This window comes from Lithobates pipiens, unplaced genomic scaffold, assembly GCF_037356315.1.
Source record: "Lithobates pipiens isolate NorthernLeopardFrog02 unplaced genomic scaffold, aLitPip1_a1.2 Scaffold_19, whole genome shotgun sequence".
NCBI classification, from domain to species: domain Eukaryota; kingdom Metazoa; phylum Chordata; class Amphibia; order Anura; family Ranidae; genus Lithobates; species Lithobates pipiens.
In genome coordinates, this window is record NW_027507764.1 from 172,204,267 (window position 1) to 172,226,356 (window position 22,090).

The following is a 22,090-nucleotide window of genomic DNA, read 5'->3' on the forward strand; positions in this document are numbered from 1 at the left end:
AGGATACTGCAATATGGTAAGGAGGCAAGGGGCTTGGCAGTTCCGCATGCCAGGGCCTATTTTTTGGCTTCCCAATTGCAGCAGCTCGGTGGGTGGGGACTGGAAGACCCGCTGGACCCCATTCGCAGGTTGCTGGACTCCCCAGTTCACCACCGTATAGCATTCTCAAACTCAGAAGCAGGTTTCCCCTATCTACCTAGGGGGGCACCAACTGTAGTTCTATTGAACACACACTGGTTATTATCACCAGTTGTTGAAACTCAAGGGTTTCCGCAGCTGGCAGATGAAAGGCCTGGAATACCTGACCCAGTTGTACAGCGGCCCGGTACTCAAGTCCTTTTTAGACCTACAGGGGGAGTTTGCAATACCACGCAATGACTTTTTTAGGTATCTTCAATTGAGGCATGCTTTGCAGTCCCAGTCCAGAGCTACACCGCTTGGCCTGACAGACCATGCTGTTGTGCAATCAATCATGATGACAGATAGTAAAAAGGGTATGATTTCAAGGGGGTATGCCATTATCCATTATCACGTTGCCGAGCAGGCGTAAATGGGAGGGGGACCTGGGACCGATAGATGGAGAGACTTGGGATCTTTGTCTTGTCTCTGCTCCCCTGGTATCAGCGTCGGCCTCCCAAAAACGTTCACATCTCAACTTGTTACATAGAGCCTACAGGACGCTGGCCAAATTGTATGACTGGGGCCTTCGGGACTCCTACTTGTGCCCTAAATGTAAAAGAGACCATGGAGACCTTCTCCATATGTTCTGGAGGTGCCCTAAATTGGTTTGCTACTGGACCGCGATTTTGGAGACTATTACTCAGGTATTCAGAGTTGTGATTCCCACAAATCCTGTGATCTGCCTGCTGGGAGCCCTGGATGAAGAATCCCTAACCCCAGCCGTACACACGGCAATACTCCGATTACTTTATGTAGCCCGTAAACTGATAGCCCAGCTATGGATCATGCCCAGGGTACCCAGCAGGCAACAGTGGATTGATCAGGTTAATAGAATGCTGATACGTGAAAAGCTGACATACCAATATAGGAAGGCCCCCAAAAAATTCTATAACCTTTGGCAAGACTGGTTTGACCTCCCAGGCCTGGCGCCGCACCAGTTGATTCAAAATAGGTTGCTACAGGGCTGACCCGACCTCAACCTTCACCATGGGATCTATACTACCTGTCTAGAGCTTCTGTACACAATTGTTTGGGGCATGTTGTTGAACAATGTTAGGGTGAGGGTGCCTTGCACGCCACTACTCCCATATGTTATGATTCTCAGGGATTTCTGACTTTCTTCCCCCCCCCCCCCCCAATACTGTTTTCTCTTTTCTTTTTCTTTTTTATCTAACAAAAAAAGATAACAAAAAGTCAAAAAATGAAAATTAACGGAAGGCTTCTCCTTCTCCCTTTTTGTAAGGATGTCCTGATATATGAAAACTTTTCTTATTTGTCTGTATACCAACGCTTCTGTTTTACTTGGTCAAACTAATTGTACCCCTTTGCTTTATTCCCTATGTGGAGATTCTGCATGTTATCCAGATTCAATACTATGTACATTGGTACACTGCATATTCGATGTTACGGATGTCTTGTATTATTATGTTTTCTAATAAAAACTTTTCTGATTTAAAAAAAAAAAAACATTTGTCATAAGAGGTGAAGTTTCCTTGCCCACAAGTCACCAATATTGGAATAGCCCATCTAGATGTGCCAGGGGGTGAGTTGGAGTCTCCCTCCACTAAACCTGTAGTGGGAAGGATCGGCAGGCAGTGCATTATCTGAGATATGAGAATCGCTTCTTCTGAACATTTGCCTAAAGTATCGTATGTCAGCCTTTTTGGTGGGTGAATTGTTCGCTTTCCTCTCTTCTCTTTGGGCTCAGGCATTTCGGGTATAGTAGCCTCTTCCTCTGAGGCTGCAGAAGGTTGAGGAGCTTCTATGTTCTCTACAGTTGGGGAACTCGGAAAGTCTCTTTGGCTTGACAAGGGTTTTCTCTGCGGGATGAACTCCGGAGCCTCAGGCCTGAGGGTTCCCTCATCTGCTTCTCTGGGAGAAAGGGGAATGCCAGTCTCTGCCAGCATAGACTGCCACAGCCAATCCATGCCCATTTATTCATCCTCACTGTCTTCTGCATCCATGTTTGGTTGAAAGGATTGGGACCTGTTTACTGGAGGTGATTCCTGACAGATAGTTTGAGTAGGCTATTGATTTGGTTGATGAGGTATACGAACTGCTTCTGTTATAGGTAAATTGGTATATAAAGTGTAGCGCTAAATATGATAGTCTGGCTAGAAAGTGCCAGGACCACCTAACTTGCAAAAGTACAAAAAAATATTGATATAATAAACTAGTGACCTGTACTAGAGTGATGTCAAATAAAAATACAAAAATATTATAATATCAAATTCAAAGATACAAAAGATGTTATCAGTGCAAAAAGAAATGATTAGTATCAAATTTGAAAGATACAAAAATGTAACCCGTGCAGGTATTAACATCTCACATATATAAACCTGAAATAGGCTAGTAGTCAACTTGCACAGAAAACCAAATTATTACAACATAAATAAATATAAAACGTGCAGAAAAGTCTTTAAGTGAAAAAGTCCAACATGCAAAAATCCCACGTGGTTTGATTTGGGCGTTCCTCAGGACCCCAAAAGATGTATGTTGACACGCAATCACTAAAAATCACTTAATTAAAAAAAACTTTATATACCAATTTATCTTTAGAAACAAATGTATCAGTTTGTTGTGTTAGCTGCTCGACTTCACCCATTTGAAATATTTTATGCAGCGCAGTCTTCTTTTGATTGTATATTTCTGATAAAGGTAGCAGATGATTTCTCATATGCTTTCTTCAGACTCTTCCTCAGGCGGTCGACACATTCTCTGTGTGACACCATTGAGGTATGATCTGAAGAGGTGCCAAATGCTAAGTTCACCAGCAGTGGAGCTTCCCTACCAAACATTAGCCTATCTGGTGAATAGCCCATGGCATAGTTTTCAGTGCTATTATAGGCATGTACAATAGCTGCATCGTGCCTGCTCCAATGCTGTTTCTTTTCAGCCATAAGAGTCCCAAGCATATCCAGGAGGGTGCAATTCTGGTTGGGGATCACCTTGAGGGTGGTAGGGGTTGGTTCTTGACTTCTGAATACCTAACAGGTCTACCAGTCTTTTAATGAGTCTACTCCCAAAGTCTCCCCCCTGGTCAGAGTGAATATGCTGAGGTAAGTCATAGTGGACAAAGAACTTCTCTACCAGAATTTTGGCCTAAGTAGATGCTTGCTTGTCCTTAGTTGGGAATGCCTGGGCATACCGGGTAAAGTGGTCAGTCACCACCAGAACATTTCCTTGTCCACTCGAGTCAGGGTCCAAAGAAAATCAAAAGAAACCAATTCCAGTGGTCTTTGACTTTGAAGATGGCCCATTAGGCTATGTGCATGGCTAAGTGCATGTCTGAGTAGAGGACAGATTAAATATACATACATTACACTGTTAATTGCTGTGTTAATTGCTGCCTGTTCACGCTACCTGCACCCTAAACAAGGAGTGGTTTAGAGTGCAGGCAGCTGTGAGGAATAAGGCACATAGAAAGCATTTGTTTTCTATGTGCCCTGTTTCTGATTGGCGTTCTTCCACTGCAGAAAAACACCATTCACAACATATGTGTGAACGGGCCATAAATCAGTTTTACTGTGGAAATTCTCCCAATCAACATTGATTATTTTTAATCCTCATGCTGCTAAGCATTTGTAAATAGATTGGAAAGTAGATCATATTTACTAATTTTATACCTTTATTTTTACATTTCTTTTTTTTACCTTCCTATTTTCTTGCCAAGGCAAATTATGTCACAATCCTAGGAGTCTTTAGGAGGGGGGAGAGGGCAAGGAGTTTTCTCAGCTAAGCACACCTGCATGCATACCTGAACTAAGGGCAGTTGGATTTAGGAAGTATACTCTACATGAATCCTTTGCCCTTACTCAAGATGGCCACGACCAAACATGCTATGGGGTGTTTTTCAAAGTGATTTCTCAACAAAATAAAGCATGGAGACATGGATGGATGGGGTAGTTAAATTGAATATCAAGAATTAAATAGTATTTTTGGCGTGTGATGCTCAGATGCAGTATGGTTTCTATTGTCAACATTTATTGTTAGTGCCACAAAATGTGTAATTGTTTCCAAGCAGTATCTATTACAATGTTAATAGTGATAAAGCATTTGCAGAAAATATTTAAAGTGTATGTCCAGAAAAAATATTGTTTTTGTTTTGATCTAGGTGGGGAATTGGGATGAGATTTAGACTACTACTATGAAGTGCTTGTGGTAAATGTCCAAGATTCGCCAATTTCACTAATTGAAAACTTTTAGCTAACAACTTTGCAGGTTAGCAGGCAGAAATAATTACAGCCTAAAGCCTGGTTTACACTGGTGCGATGTTGACATGTGCTCCGCCTTTGTGAGCACATGTTGCATGACATGTAAAAATCAATGTTTCCCTATGAGAGCCACCTTAACTGGTATGGCTTGTGTCGGTCTGACTTTGGACAGGTTCCTGCACTACTTTGGTCCAACTTTGGTCCAACTTATGTTCCGATTTCAGCCCAAAGGATTGAATGGAAATTGCATCCAAGTCCGATCCTCATCTTAATTGATGTGATTTGCATCCGACATTACAGAAAGATTACACAGGCATTCCCTGAAGTTGCTTATAAGTCACGTCAAAGTCGCGTCGAAGTTACGCCAAGTGGATTGGCAAAGACGTGCGACTTTCATGTCGGAGCAGTGTGAACCTGGTCTAAAATGCAGTGCACTGCCTTTGCCTGGTAAAAGTGTGGATACACATCAGCCATATTGTCACTGTGTGTTGGTATAGGGAGAGATATACATACATGTATATATATATATATATATATATATATATATATATATATATAACATTTGGCATTGGGACGTCTGCCTCATGGCAGTGCCCAGTTTCCCTCTCCTTTTCTCAATTAGTCCTACAAATGTGCAGAATTGAGTAACACGATTCCCCCAATTGGGGTTCACTGCAAAGTTGCAAACTTCAAATTTTCAGCAAGGTTTACAAACCAAGACAAACAGATTTGCTCATGCCTAGTGTCAGGATTTTCACTGCTATCTAGGAAAACTTTCTAACAGATACAGGAAAACAGGAAAACATTTGTAGGGGAAAGGTAAATCCCTAGATTCAAATTTCTGTATGTGCTGCTGTTATACAATTTCTCTCACTTACTATCTGGCAAAAGTATTACCAGTGACATTAAATCTCCCTAATGGAGCTATAGATAGCAGTTAAAACCAGGCAGATGTTAAAATCCTTCCCCACTATATTCCAAACTACGGCAACGTTTTTGGCTTGATATTCAGTTTAACATGGACCAGGTTCCAATGTCCATATATTGTTAGTATTTCGAAATGTGTGCAATTGTCTGTGAAGCAATTCTTTTTGTTTTAGATATTATTTGTATGGTTAAGTAATACATGGTAAAAGTACCCCAAGATTTGTTATATGTTGGCATAGTACCAATGTACAATGTATGAAGGTTTTGTAGACATCAGATAATATTGATGACAGCCAGCCATAGTACCAAAACAGTCACCACTGGTGAAAACTTATGGGGTCAAAGTGATTGGAGGCAATTGTTATTGCCTCTATCAGATAAACTGACTTCATAATTGTCTTCTGCAATCAGTGTTGCCAATCGTCAGTATTTTTACTGGCAGCCAGTAAAAAACAGGTAATTTTCTCCTGCCAGTAAATGCCAGTAAAAGTAAAAGGTTGCCAGTAAAAAATATGGCTGTGACGCTTGGCTTGGTCCAGGGACCATTTGAGTGCCTGCTACAGTGTGATCGGTGGCTCTGGCGGAGGCAGTGCCTGAGCATGTCGTGTGATGTAATGGTGCAATGGAGGCAAGCAGAGCAGCCAGAGCCTCTTGTGTGCGGGTCTGGGGTATAGGAGCAAGGCATGCTGGGACCAGGACTGTCAGTGCTGTTTAGACTGGAATGGACTGGAGGGACCACTTGGCTTGGAGAGAGACTGTCACTGTGACTCAGGAGGGGATGTGTTGTATCAGTGAGGGTGTCATCATCATCTGTTCTGCTGCACATTTCTTTCAGCGTCACTGTGAGAGTCAATTTTATGTGTGTGTGCCGTCCATTCTAATTTCTTTCCCTCCTGGGTCCTGTCCCTGAGCTACTTACTTACTATATTGAAAATAAAATAAGATATGTTTTTTGCCTTATTATCTTCACTAAATCACTAAAAACTCAAATTTGCACTTAAATATGTAATTTTGTAACTTTTGGAAATGCCAGTAAAAATTTGTGCAGGCCCACCACAAGACAAGGCAAAATGCCTTGTCTCATGCATGCCCTGTTCACACCACTATGTTGCAATGGTAATAAATGTGCCACCATGCATTTGACTACTTTACCAGCTGTGTCATATGCTTCAATTAACCACTTCAGCCACAAACCATTTGGCTTGCAAAAGACCAGAGCACTTTTTGCGATTCGGCACTGCATCGCTTTAACTGACAATTGTGTGCTCATGCAACGTGGCTCCCAAACAAAATTGACGTCCTTTTTTCCCCACAAATAGAGCATTCTTTTGGTGGTATTTGATCACCTCTGCGGTTTTTATTTTTTGGCGCTATAAACAAAATTAGCGTAAATTTTGAAAAAAAAAACGCATTATTTTTTACTTTTTGCTATAATACCTATCCCCAAAAAACATTTATTTTCCTCAGTTTAGGCCAATACGTATTCTTCTACAAATTTTTAGTAACAAAATCCAAATAAGCGTTTATTGATTTGGTTTGCGCAAAAGTTATAGCGTCTACAAAATAGGGGATAGTTTTATGGCATTTTGATAAAAAAAAAATTTTAACTAGTAATGGCGGCGATCAGTGATTGCCGCCCGGAGAAAAGTCCTCTCATTTCAAGCGGGTATCCAGGTAGGCGGGGCCCGCGAAGGAGACGTCGCTGGCCCCGCCGCCTGGTATGGACTTAAAGGGGAACCCCAACGCCGAAAAAAAACGGCGTGGGGGTCCCCCCCAAGTCCACAACAGACCCTTGTCCAAGCACGCTACCCGGCCGGCCAGGAAAGGGGGGCGAGCGAGCTCCCCCCCTCCTGAGCCGTACCAGGCCGCGTGCCCTCAACATGGGGGGTGCCTTGGGGAAGGGGGGGCCGCGCGGCCCCCCCACCCCAAAGCACCTTGTCCCCATGTTGATGAGGACAAGGGCCTCTTCCCGACAACCCTGGCCGTTGGTTGTCGGGGTCTGCGGGCGGGGGGCTTATCGGAATCCGGGAGCCCCCTTTAATAAGGGGGCCCCCGGATACCGGCCCCCCACCCTATGTGAATGAGTATGGGGTACAATGTACCCCTACCCATTCACCTGTAAAATAAAAGTACCAAAAAAAACACAACACACAAGATAAAATACTTTATTGCACAGCTCCGGGGGCCTTCCGTCTTCGGGGGTCTTCTCGCCGGACTCCTCCGCTATCTTCTTGTAGCTCTTTTGCTAGCGGAGGAGTCCGGCTTTCTTCCTCGCCGCCGGCCTCTTCTCCCGACTTCGCGGGTCTTGTCCCCCTCTTCGGTTCTTCTGCCGGGCCACCACGCCTTCTTATAGCTCTTTTACAGGCGGTGGCCCGGTCTTCTGTCGCCGCCGCCGCCGCCGCCGCCGCCGCCTTCCATTCTTCTTCTTCTTCTTCTTCTTCTTCTTCTTCTTCTCCAGGAGATGTTGCCTCGACAATCTCTCCGGCCGGAATGCCAGGGACGCACTGCGCGGCCACTTATATAGGGACAATGGGGCGGTGTCACATGGCTTTATGTCACATGGGTTGGTGTCACATGGTGACCCCGTTCCCTTACGATGTCATAGTCCCCATGTGACATCAACCCATGTGACCAACCCATGTGACATAAAGCCATGTGACACCGCCCCATTGTCCCTATATAAGTGGCCGCGCAGTGCGTCCCTGGCATTCCGGCCAGAGAGATCGTCGAGGCAACATCTCCTGGAGAAGAAGAAGAAGAAGAAGAGCGGAAGGCGGCGGCGGCGACAGAAGACCGGGCCACCGCCTGTAAAAGAGCTATAAGAAGGCGCGGTGGCCTGGCAGAAGAACCGAAGAGGGGGACAAGACCCCCGAAGTCGGGAGAAGAGGCCGGCGGCGAGGAAGAAAGTCGGACTCCTCCGCTAGCAAAAGAGCTACAAGAAGATAGCGGAGGAGTCCGGCAAGAAGACCCCCGAAGACAGAAGACCCCCGGAGCTGTGCAATAAAGTATTTTATCTCGTGTGTTGTGTTTTTTTTGGTACTTTTATTTTACAGGTGAATGGGTAGGGGTACATTGTACCCCATACTCATTCACATAGGGTGGGGGGCCGGTATCCGGGGGCCCCCTTATTAAAGGGGGCTCCCGGATTCCGATAAGCCCCCCGCCCGCAGACCTCGACAACCAACGGCCAGGGTTGTCGGGAAGAGGCCCTTGTCCTCATCAACATGGGGACAAGGTGCTTTGGGGACAAGGCACCCCCCCATGTTGAGGGCACGCGGCCTGGTAAGGCTCAGGAGGGGGGGCGCTCGCTCGCCCCCCTTTCCTGGCCGGCCGGGTAGAGTGCTCGGACAAGGGTCTGTTGTGGACTTGGGAGGGACTCCCACGCCGATTTTTTTCGGCGTTGGGGTTCCCCTTTAAGTCCATACCAGGCGGCGGGGTCAGCGACGTCTCCTTCGCGGGCCCCGCTTACCTGGAGACACGCTCGAAATGAGCGGACTTTCCTCCGCGTGTGTGGGCGAATCCGTTCATTTCAAAAGTAGGGCGGATAGTATGGCGGACTTAGTACGCCGTATTAGTCCGCTCAAAAAGTGGTGTGTGTGGTCAAGTCCGTTCATTCGAAAGTATGACGGACTGTCCGTCGGATTGTCTGACGGACTAAGTTGGCCAGACAGTCCGCCCGTGTGTACGCAGCTTTAGAAAAACATATACTGTAATAGTGATAACTTTTTACTGTAGCTGTCACTAATGTGCTCCCACAGAAATTGTAAAAAACAATATAGGTGTGACAGCGCTGTAAAAGTGAAATAAACAATTATGGTGATAAACACTGATATTGCAATAGTATGAAAAAAGACCAAAAACAGAAAATGAATGAATCCACGTTTTGCAAAAAAAAAAAAAAAAAACTTGGGTGATATCTTCAGACAACCTCCATGAATGCAGTTCTCCCACCACCTCATGCAATGATTTTCTGTTTTTGCTCGTTCACCTCCTTTAAACAACCCTGTAAGGGGTCAAACACGCCTTGTACCCTGTGCAAACATTACCTACCAGGGATCGTCAGAGAATCTTGGTGGCTCAAAGGATGAAAGTAATCAAAAACAGGTAGGTACTCCTTCCACTGTGCTGCTTCAAACTTTAAATCCACAATGACTATCGGTAAGGTATAGGTGGAGCCTGGCGGTGGACTACTACTGCTGAGTGAGACTGCCATGTCATTTTTAATGCTTTTAAAATGTCATTAAATGTGAGTTCAATGCTAGCTGGGGCTGAGTGGCTTCATTTTTAACCCCTCGGATACTGCACTATAGGAGGCACTTTCTCTCATTTTTTTCATGTGGTGCTGAACGGAGTCATTGTGGATTTAAAGTTTGAAGCAGCCCAGTGGAAGGAGTACCTACATGCTTTTGATTACTTTCATCCTATGAGCCACAAGAATCAGCTCTCCTCTACCCGCGCCTTGTCAGCACGAATGGAGGAAAGCCAATAAATGTCACTTCCTGGTTATCATGTGATCAGCTGTGATTGGACACAGCTGATCAGGTGGTAAAGAGCCTACGTCATAGAATGTTTACCTAGATTGGAGATGCGATGTTTCAGACCAACACACCGCACCCCCGATCGCTATGTTGCATGCCCTCAGGGGCACGCATGAGTGGCTTATCCTGCTGGACGTCATATGACACCTAGTCAGGATGACTGACCCCCACTGTGGCCATCATTCTGCTATAGGCCAGATGGGATGTGGTTAAAAAAAATGCAATGTGCTGATGTAGCGGTACCTTCGTAGGAGCTGCTGGTAGTTGTGGTCCATCTGTCACCCTCCCCAGCCAGGCACACAATTTTCAAGCATCCAGAAACATGAAACAGTCCTTGCACTTGTTTTTGTATTTTTATTGAGGGGATTCAACTTGGATGGGGATAGGGTAATATTGAAATGCCTAGATGATTGGAGAACAAACATAGGGACTTGAGACTATATACATCTTCAGTATATACACTTTTCTCTCCAGCACAACACTTGCTCGCAGATTATCTCTCCTTACACCTCCAGCACATCACTTGCTTGCAGACTTCCATGATCAGCTAGCACTATATTTTAGGCCTGACACTGGCTCAGCCAGGCCTTAGCAAATGTCCTTTGCAAGAAGGGACCAGGGGCCCGTCTGGTGTAGCAGAAAAATAGTGGTAGTCCTAGTGCTACCTGTCATTGTGACTGCTGCTCCCAGTATCACTTTTTCAGGCTCTGCCAGCACTCCTGGCTGCAGCTGCCTCTCTCCACTGCTCATGACACCACAGTCCACTCCACTGTCTCTGCATCCACCCGAGACTGCAATCTCCCAGTTCTCTCAGGAGTGCCTCTCCAGTCTTTCTCGACTGTGTGTCACTCACCAGCCCTCTTGGCTGCGACCTGTTCCTCCCTGGAGACTTTTCCTGACAGTGCTCTCCTGCTTTCCTCTCCTTGCTTCCATGCCGCCTGTCCAGGACACCTCTGTGTGTTGTGAGAAGGGTCCTGTCCCTACCCAAGCCCCAGGCCCATGGTCACCCCCCCAGACTGGGGAGCTCCCTTCAAGGCCAGGACAGCCTAGCACTCCATCTCCAGCTTCCACCCCGAACAACTCCTCCCCATCTGGGCTCACCCAGGGTATTTAAGGAGGTCTGCCCCCTGCCAATCCAAGTAAGGGATTGGTCAGGGCTCCTTAGAATACCCCAGGCAGCTCCAACTTTCCTCTACTCCTTCCTTTCCATAAGGTGGTAGGTTATTCTGGAAAGAAGCGGGAGGTCTTGTTGATGCTGCCTGTGAGTCACCAGCCCTGCCTGTGTCACTCAACCCTGACACAGAAGAAAAGCGCACAGGCTTGGCTGCCAGCCAAGCCTGACAATTTACTTAAACTAGAAAAAATGCTATCTTTCGCTAGCACACTAACTAGAGGGTGCTACACTGAGATCAGTGCATTGGCACTGCAATGATCCCACACCTGCAGCACCTAATGTCACCTGCAGTGTTGTAATTAGGGATGGGCTGAAAGGACCCCTGTTCTGTTCACACCAGGACTTTCGAACACCGTGAAAGTTCGGACCCAAATAACGAACCCCATTAAAGTCAATAGGATTCGAAAGTCAAAAATCAAAAGTGCCCATTTTGAAGGCGTATATGCAAGTAATTGGGTATACAATGGTTATAGGGGCCTGGCTCCTGCCCTAAGGGCATGTATCAATGAAAAAAAGTTTGTGAAAAACATAATTTTTAAATGAGCAGTGATTTTTTTGATTTTTAAAGTGAAAGCATAAAAATTAAAAATTCCTTCCAATATAGTGTCTTAGTCTACCTGTAAAGTATCAGATCTGTACTATGTCCAAAATCTGCTGCAGCAATAATTGCATTTATAAAGCCAAAAAATGAAATTTTCTCCGCAAGCTGCCTTTATATTTCTCAGCAACAGCTGGAGAGCCAGTGTGTATGATGAGGCCACAATGTACTGCACTAATAACAAGATTAGAGATTTTTTTGGATACATTCTGGTGTCACTTTGACTTTGGATAGAAGTAATGGGTGTGTAAAAATTGGTCTTTGGGTGTCAGTGGCACCTTCCCACCCTAACCCTATTGAGGCAATCTTGATGAAAGCAAGAAATGGCCTTGCTGTAAAAAATTGCAATGATGTTCATCTGTTTGACAGGTGCAGAAAAATTGGTCTTTGAGTGTCAGTGGCGCCTTCCCACCATAACTCTATAGAGGTACTCTTGATGAAAGCAAGAATTGGCCTTGCTGTAAAAAATTGCAATGATATGCACCTGTCAAACAGGTGCAGAAAAATTACTCTTTGGGTGTCGGGGGTGCCTTCCCACCATAACCCTATAGAGGTGCTCTTGATGAAGGCAAAAAAAATTGCAATGATATGCGTTTTATGATCAGTAACAAAACCTCCTGCAGCACTGAATGCCCATTTGGAAAGCACGCTGGATGTAGAGCAGCCCAACAACTCAATAGCATACTGTGCAAGTTCTGGCCAGTGGTCTATTCTCATGACCCAGTAACTCAGTGGATCGTTAGCTGGAAAGCTCTCCATCTCTGTTTTGGCCCAGAGGTAATCATCCCTCTTGTGAAGCAGATGCTGCTGATGGGATGTGGAAGCTTACAGCTCTGGGCAGCGGAATAAAAAAAATCCCAAAATGCCTCCCTTAGGCGGACGAACGCCTTCTCCAACGCTGAGAAGACTCAAAACTACGTTTTCCATGACACTGTAACCTACTGGAGTCAGCTCTATCTGGCACCCAAGTCGCACCAGTGACCTCATTATCATCATCATCTCCATCTCCTCCAACTTCATTATTAACCGTGGAGACAACTTAGCAATATGCTGCGGCTTGAGGAACATAAATGCCAATTTGTCTACCAGTGTTCTTCCCTCTCTCTAGGCTCATGTTCCTGTCATTCTCAAACCTCAGAACCAACATCTGATTCCAGTAATGGCTGGGTATCATCAAGGGGCAAGTGGCTGACGCTGTGGTCAAATAACTCAGCTGACTCCTCAATGACTGATGTTGGGGTTATGGCAGGAACAGATGTGGAAAAGGACGCAGGTTTATCCACTCTGGCAACTGCAGGGGACTGCACACTTGTCTCTGCTTGCGTGACAGAGAATGGGAAGGATGAGGAAGGTTTAGTAAGCCAGTCCACCACCTCCTCTGCATGCTGTGGCTGGTTAGCACAGGCAAACACACTAAACAGAGGAAATGATGCCCTGCCTGAGGACTGACCACCACATCCACCTTTGCCTGTGGACACATTTGTTGCTGGCCCCATTACAGTGCTAAACGTCTGCAGTCTGGAACATCTGCCTCTCCTTGTTGTTTCCTTGTTGTCCTCCCAGACATTATTGGGAGGGAGGGGGCGTGTTTACAAGAAAATGTAAAGAACAAGTGGAGATTTGTACGTAGATTCACTTTAATCAATGTAAAGTGGTGTTTGGTGCACTTTAATTTTAGTACTCATACTACACAGACACACTCCACAGATATACTATAATATACTGCAATATAATGCTACAGTGACACACAGAACTATATGGCATTAAACTGGCATTAACGCACACAGAAGTAAATTGCATTAAACTGGCAGTAACGGAATCAAATAAATGGTGTTCAACCATCACTACATTCATGCTATATGAACTTTCCCTACTCTAGCTATACACTAATGTAAAGATTACTGACACGGTCTCACTACACTACACTGAAGCTATATGAGCTGTCCCTACTCTACACTAATGTATGTATGAATGACACAGTCTCACCACGCTACAGTGAAACTATTTGAGCTGTCCCTACTCTAGCTGTACACTATGCAAAGCTGAAAGATGGTCCTCCTCACTACACTCATACTATCCCTAGGCTGACACTAAAATAATATTCTACACTGACAATTGAAGCAAAATAGCACAGTAGAGCACACTAACTAATAGCACTGAACAGAGCCCTGTTCTATCTCTCTCCACGCCAAAATCACACTGAAAATGGCTGCCATAGAAAAAATACTTTTATACTGTGTGGCGTGAAAGAGCCATGATTGGATAAAGTCATGATGAGTGTCCAATCATGACTCTGACAGTGCTCTGTGCCCTGATTGGCTGTGGCCTGAGTGCCACAATGCATTGTGGTCAGTTTGGGGGGGGGGGGCGAAAAAAAAGGTTGAGAGACCATTTTTTCAGATGTGAACGTCTGAACGTCTGAACAATGAAAGTTTGGCTCAAACTTATGCTCGGGCCGAACCGTTTGCCCATCCCTAGTTGTAATGCAGAGGCTGGTGTGAATATGCCTTAAAGTGGATGTAAACCTTCACATATAACTTAAAGCGGTCCTCCACCCTGAAGTGGAAGTTCCGCTCATATGATCCCTCCCCCCCTCCGGTGCCACAATCGGCACCTTTCAGGGGGGAGGGGGGTGCAGTTACCTGGATAATCCAGGTATCTGCACCCACTTCCGGGACAAGACCCCCGCAGACAGCCGCAGATGCCCCGCCCCCCGTTGTGTTCTGGGAAACACACAGTTTCCAGGACACAGCGGGGACCAGCAGAGATGCGCAGCGCGACTGGCGCATGCGCAGTAGGGAACCGGGCAGTGAAGCCGCAATGCTCCACTTCCCGATCCGATTCCATCTCTTTTATCTTCCATCTCAGAGAACTTGTCAGAAGTTATCAGGTTTATAAAAGAGCTAATGGACAAAAGAAAAACATGGGATTTGGTGCTTTGGAGAGAGATAAGAAAACACTACAGATATATGTGTCCAGCTCAAATTTCATGAATCAAGTTTTCATCCACTTTTAGACTGCATTTATAGATATATGAACAGGTATTTAAATCCTATCTCTCTCTAAAGATCTCTACCTATGTGTGCTGCTAACAAAAACTATATTCAAAGCCACCTTTTAAGCCTCATAGGATTGGTAGGTTTACTACAAAATAGATAAACACTTTCATTTTAAAAGGTAAAATGAAAATAAATCAGAAAAAACAAGTGACCATACTAAGGAAATGTGTTTATTTTTTTATTTTTTTAATAGACATATTAGAGAAACAAATTAGTGCTTTGTTTGTTGCTTGGTTGTTTCAATGACATCCAGATCATTGTCTACTGTGTCATGATCTTTTTTGTACAGATGTTAGGTTATGTTAATTGATTTACTGCTAATTGTTATTCTGTCAAAGACATTGTTGCCTGGAATTCCTACAAAGCCTTTTCACTTTAATTCCTTGTGTCTCTGTGCTTTATGCGATTCTCTGCAGATCAGATATCTGCCTGTACATATTCCAAATTTTCAACATTAGAAAGGATAGCATTTGCAGTATTTGCCTGGTTTGTTTATTGATTTGCTAATCTCAAGAAGTCATGGGCTGATAAAACACTGAGGAATATTTCAGCATGGCATGTGAAAATCAGGTCAAGCTGTGAGAACTTTATTACACACAGCAATTTTCTAAGAAATGTAGAAATCTCTGCTTCAGAACACCACTAACTTCCTTTAATCCACAGAATAAAACATGTGAACCTCTGAGCTGAAAAAAAAAGATGTTAGCGGGTCTGACTAGTGTGTAGTTTGAGTGATAACTGGCACATTTCTCACTGCTTGTTGTTCACATTAACGCAATCCTGGGAGGATGGAAGTGCAGGAGCACCCATTGCAGACTTGGTTTTTAAAGGTGCAGGTTCCAGTAATCCTGATCCTGTCTCAAGAACCGACCTGTATGTGACTGACCTAGAAGTAACATACAACCGGTGAAATGTGAAATTCTGTCCTGCTTCTGTTTCAAGTCTTTTTCCACTGACCTCAACCAGGAGACCACCACCTAGGTGACCTCTCTGGACAGGCAGACTTTCCATTGAAGGGAATGGGGGCTTTACTATGTCTATGGCAGGCATGTCCAAAGTCCGGCCCGCGGGCCAATTGCGGCCCGCGGTCCGGTTTTGAACGGCCCGCCTGGTCTTTCTCAATTTATTGTGCTGCGGGATCAGGGCTGTCAGATCAGCCGATCCCCGGCACTGTGAGAAGCTCCGTGAGCTTCAAAAGTGAAAGTAAAGTGCAGAGGATTGTGCTGTGCTCTCTGCTTCCCCCTACAGTGCAGTACCCGGCTGAATGAGGAAGCTGCAAAGGTACTGTACTACAAGCTAGATTAGTGTTAAAAAGGCCTTTATTCATGTGTGTGTGTGTGTGTATGTATGTATGTGTATGCATGTGTGTGTATGTGCACATGTGTCTGTATGTGTGTGTGCACATGTGTCTGTATGTGTGTGTGCGCACATGTGTCTGTATGTGTGTGTGCACATGTGTCTGTATGTGTGTGTGTGCACATGTGTCTGTATGTGCACATGTGTCTGTATGTGCACATGTGTCTGTATGTGTGTGTGTGCACATGTGTCTGTATGTGTGTATGTGCACATGTGTCTGTATGTGTGTGTGTGCACATGTGTCTGTATGTTTGTGTGCACATGTGTCTGTATATGTGTGTGTGCACATGTGTCTGTGTGTGTGCACATGTGTCTGTATGTGTGTGTGTGTGCACATGTGTCTGTATGTGTGTGTGTGTGTGCACATGTGTCTGTGTGTGTGCACATGTGTCTGTATGTGTGTGTATGTGCACATGTGTATGTATGTATGTATGTGTGTGTGCACATGTCTGTATGTTTGTGTGTGTGCACATGTGTCTGTATGTGTGTGTGTGTGCACATGTGTCTGTGTGTGTGCACATGTGTCTGTATGTGTGTGTATGTGCACATGTGTATGTATGTATGTATGTATGTGTGTGTGCACATGTCTGTATGTTTGTGTGTGTGCACATGTGTCTGTATGTGTGTGTGCGCACATCTGTCTGTATGTGTGTGTGTGCATATGTGTCTGTATGTGTGTGTGCACATGTGTCTGTGTGTGTGCACATGTGTCTGTATGTGTGTGTATGTGCACATGTGTATGTATGTATGTATGTGTGTGTGCACATGTCTGTATGTTTGTGTGTGTGCACATGTGTCTGTATGTGTGTGTGCGCACATCTGTCTGTATGTGTGTGTGTGCATATGTGTCTGTATGTGTGTGTGCACATGTGTCTGTATGTGTGTGTGCACATGTGTGTGTGTGTGTGTGCACATGTGTCTGTATGTGTGTGTGTGTGTGTGCACATGTTTCTGTATGTATGTGTGTGTGCACATGTGTCTGTATGTATGTGTGCACATGTGTCTGTATGTATGTGTGCACATGTGTCTGTATGTGTGTGCGCACATGTGTCTGTATGTGTGTGCACATGTGTCTGTGTGCACATGTGTCTGTATGTGTGTGTGCACATGTGTCTGTATGTATGTATGTGTGTGTGTGTGTGTGTGTGTGTGTGTGCACATGTGTCTGTATGTGTGTGTGTGTGCACATGTGTCTGTATATGTGTGTGCACATGTGTCTGTATGTGTGTGCGCACATGTGTCTGTATGTGTGTGCACATGTGTCTGTGTGCACATGTGTCTGTATGTGTGTGTGCACATGTGTCTGTATGTATGTATGTGTGTGTGTGTGTGTGTGTGTGTGTGTGTGTGCACATGTGTCTGTATGTGTGTGTGTGTGCACATGTGTCTGTATGTATGTATGTGTGTGTGTGTGTGTGTGTGTGTGTGTGTGTGTGTGCACATGTGTCTGTATGTGTGTGTGTGTGCACATGTGTCTGTATATGTGTGTGTGCACATGTGTCTGTGTGTGTGCACATGTGTCTGTATGTGTGTGTGTGTGTGTGTGTGCACATGTGTCTGTGTGTGTGCACATGTGTCTGTATGTGTGTGTATGTGCACATGTGTATGTATGTATGTATGTGTGTGTGCACATGTGTCTGTATGTGTGTGTATGTGCACATGTCGATGTATGTTTGTGTGTGTGCACATGTGTCTGTATGTGTGTGTGCACATGTGTCTGTATGTGTGTGTGCGCACATCTGTCTGTATGTGTGTGTGTGCATATGTGTCTGTATGTGTGTGTGCACATGTGTCTGTATGTGTGTGTGCACATGTGTCTGTATGTGTGTGTGTGTGTGTGCACATGTGTATGTGTGTGTGTGTGTGTGTGTGTGTGCGCACATGTGTCTGTATGTGTGTGTGTGTGTGCACATGTGTCTGTATGTGTGTGTGTGTGCACATGTGTCTGTATGTGTATGCGCACATGTGTCTGTATGTGTGTGCACATGTGTCTGTGTGCACATGTGTCTGTATGTGTGTGTGCACATGTGTCTGTATGTATGTATGTGTGTGTGTGTGTGTGTGTGTGTGTGTGTGTGCACATGTGTCTGTATGTGTGTGTGTGTGTGTGTACATGTGTCTGTATGTGTGTGTGTGTGCACATGTGTCTGTGTGTGTGTGTGCACATGTGTCTGTGTGTGTGTGCACATGTGTCTGTATGTATGTGTGTGTGCACATGTGTCTGTATGTATGTGTGTGTGCACATGTGTCTGTATGTATGTCTGTATGTGTGTGCACATGTGTCTGTATGTATGTCTGTATGTGTGTGCATTTATGTCTGTATGTATGTGTGTGTGCCCATGTGTCAGTATGTATGTCTGTGTGTGTGTGTATGTGTATGTGTGTGCCTGTATATATGTCTGTATGTACGTGTGTGTGCACATGTGGCTGTATGTCTGTATGTGTGTGCATGTGTGTCTGTATGTATTTCTGTATGTGTCTGTAAGTATGTGTATGTGTATGCATGTGTCTGTATGTATGTCTGTATGTATGTGTGTGTGTATGTGTATGTGTGTGTGCACATGTGTCTGTATGTATGTCTGTATGTGTGTGCATATATGTCTGTATGTATGTGTATGCATGTGTCTGCATGTGTGTGCGGCGTGCATTTGTCTGTATGTGTGCCTGCATTTGTGTGCTTGTGTCTGTGTGTATGTTACTTTTAATCCGGACCCCCATTCTTATACCATCAAAACTGCTTTTGTAGGCCTTGTGTGTGATATTAGCCAGGACTCCTGCTCCTCTGAAAAGCAATCCATGCACAGATCTCTTTGCAGAGGCATTTGAATGGTGGTAAAGAGGCATTATGTTGCCTCCTCACCACCTGTTTTAAGCCCGTAAATGCAACATCTGTGTGGCTGCGTACTGTGTAGGGCAGCCCATTCATTTCAATGGACTTCCCTACTCACAAAAATGCAGGGAAAGAAGCCCCCAAGCTTTTTTTTTTTTTTTTTTTTTTTTAATTGCACTGCACCAAAAGCACCCTACATTTTCCAATGTGTGGGGTACCATTAAGAATTAACGGTGCCCCCTAAAGTGCAGAGCATTCGTCTGTGTGTTGGGAACGAGCGCGGCAAAGGCAAGAGAATTCTTGTTTGGCCGTGTATTAGTGCTCGGATGGACACACTTAGACAGAATTTTCAATGGTTCAAAGAATGTCAGGCAAAATGGTCGGCCCTCAGGCATGTTCACTTCATCAAATCTGGCCCACTTTGAAAAAAGTTTGGACACCCCTGGTCTATGGGGAAAGAGTTCTGTAGAATTCTACTCATCCTGGAGTAGCATTGTTTAGCAGTAGTAAAGGTTATAAACTTACCTAAGCTGTCCGCACATACAGTATCTTCTCTTGTGTTATATGAAAGTGTTGCACTGCCTGGGAGCCCCTCTGCATGACCTCCATAATCATATAGTTATTGAAATAGTAACCATGAGAAAGTCACTCTTAGCAAACTGACTTTAAATGAGGCTATGAGAAGCGCTTAACTATCAAATCTTGCGATAACAGTTATGTAATGACGTTTGCTGTAAATAGGGACCTTCTTTCGCAAACATGTTCTCCTGTTTTAAAGACTGAATATATGGACCATATACTGGATAATTGAATCATTTGTAGAATATTTATTTTATGTGCTGACATTCCTTTTGCTATTTGGATTAGCACTTTAGATTTATAGATTTTATTACTGTCTGGGTCTCTACTGGGAAGATACCCCCCCCCCCCCATCCACTTACCTACTGATGATCACTGTTACAGGGACAGGAAGTGAAGATCTTTTATAAAGTCCCTCTATGATGAAACACATCTGAAGACTTGCACATATGCTCTGTATTCCGTCAGTGTTTTAATATGGAGATTTTAATTGCTCCGGTGGCTTGGTTGTGCTCAAGCGGTGGATCTATTTCAACAAGCAAGTACTAGTGCTAGTTGTAGCACTTGAGAATGTGAGTAGTAGATATTTTGTTTTGAACATGATTTTAAATAAATATCAGTAATACACTATTATGAGACTAACTTCTTTGGTTATATTGTTTCACATGAGGTTTTATTGAGTTTGCTGGCTGATATCCTAAAGTTGATGATAGATAGTGAAAGTTTGAGCACCCAGCATTTTGGAAACACCACAGTGTCTGTTTATTTATTTTTTTTAAGTCATTTTATACCTCCGAGGCAAAAATAAAAATTGGGGCCATCAAGAACTAATTATGGATGATGAATCATAGTGGACTATTCTTTTTTATGTAGCGGCCATAACCCTTGGTAGGGCGGCCTTAACTTTTGGGCTTACCGGTTACCTCCGCTTGGCTTGTTCTTCCACGTCTAGGGGTTCCCAGGGTTAGTACCCAACAACTTTGGATGCTGACACCATAAAAGCCCTTTAGAAAGGTTTGTATTTGCAGGGGTAACATCCAACAAACAACAGTCTCCTATGGGAACAGAGGGCAAGGGTGAAGAAACTCGGGCACCTTGAACTGCTAATCATTAGAAAGTCTCTAATACCACCCAGAGAGTAGCCACTCGCAGCTGGGCGCTTCAAGGCTGAACAAATCTCTAGCCAGAGATTATGGCAGTCAGCACTTTGATCCGGAACTTGTGAAATCTCTGACCTTGAATAATTGGTAACAGAAAGTGAACATGAACCTTTTCCTCAGTACCTGGAACGTTCTCTGTCTCCTTAACAGTACTGGAAAAGCGTGAATTAATTAGTGTCCTTCACAACCCAGCAACCAGGCACTTCTTGGGATGCCAGCTTGTTGGCCCTCCTCTGAAAAGTCCTCCCACATTCGCTTACACGAGCTGCGCTGCCCATTCAAGCCGAGAGCACACCCGGACGCCTTGAATCCTCCTTCAGTTACTGTGCCTCGGACCAGCCGGTTCCGAGACTTGGGAACAGGATCCTTACCTCAGACCAGGCGAGTCTATTGGGGTTAGTCACCCGAACCATGTTGAGGAGCGACCCACGCTCCCGTGACCGGAACCGGTCGCGGGGCTACCCCGGTCCAGAATCAGGAACAGGCAGCTATGGCTTCACGAACAAACCCGGAACAAGTGACCTCAACATCTCAAGCACCCCTCCCCAGACTCCCCAGCGGGGCCAGGCGCACCCACTGACTGGCTCTGGGGAACGCTGACACCCAAAGCGTCCAACCAGGCCTAGTTCTGAGCCTGTCATGTGCATTCAACTGTACACATGACCAGGCAGAACTCCAACACAGCCAAAGTTAAAGTTAAACCTGCATAATTAACCCTCAGAACCCCTTTACTGTTCAGAAGCAAAAACTAAATTTGTACATGATAGACACCTTGTGCAAAGTGTCATCGCTACAGTTATATGCTCCTTAGTTGTAGTGTTTTTTTTTTTACTGATGTTATAAGCACTTTATTTTGGATATTAAATGTACTTTACATATAGATTACAACTTTCTTTTGATAATTTCTTAGTTACAATGTATTTTTAACATATTTGTTAACTTATACCAAAATTTAAACTAGAGTATAAAAAATATGCAGTATCAAGGGTGGATAGCGTAGATTCTTTTTATATATTTGCTTTACAAAAATTCTTGCATTGACTGTCTGTGAGCAAACTGTAAACAGTTAAACAAAACAAAATTGCAGCTAATTTATTCTTCCTCCTTTACCACATAGGACATCAGGGAAGGCCTACATATATATTATAATAATATTCCCAGTTTTGCTTTGCTTTAACTGTCTATGTGCCCACTGAAGAGATGCCTGGAGTTTGTATATAAACCCTGTGACTACGTAGGTTTCCTCTGGGTACTCCAGTTTCCTCCCACACTCCTAATACATGCTGGTAGGTTAATCGACTCCTGTCTAAATTGGCCCTAGCATGTGTATGTATGAATGTGGATTAGGGATCTTAGATTGTAAGCTCCTTGAGGTTAGGGACAGATGTGAATGTACAATATATATATATATATATATATATAAAGTGCTGCATAAAATTGTCGGTGCTATATAGTTACCTGTAATAAATAAAATA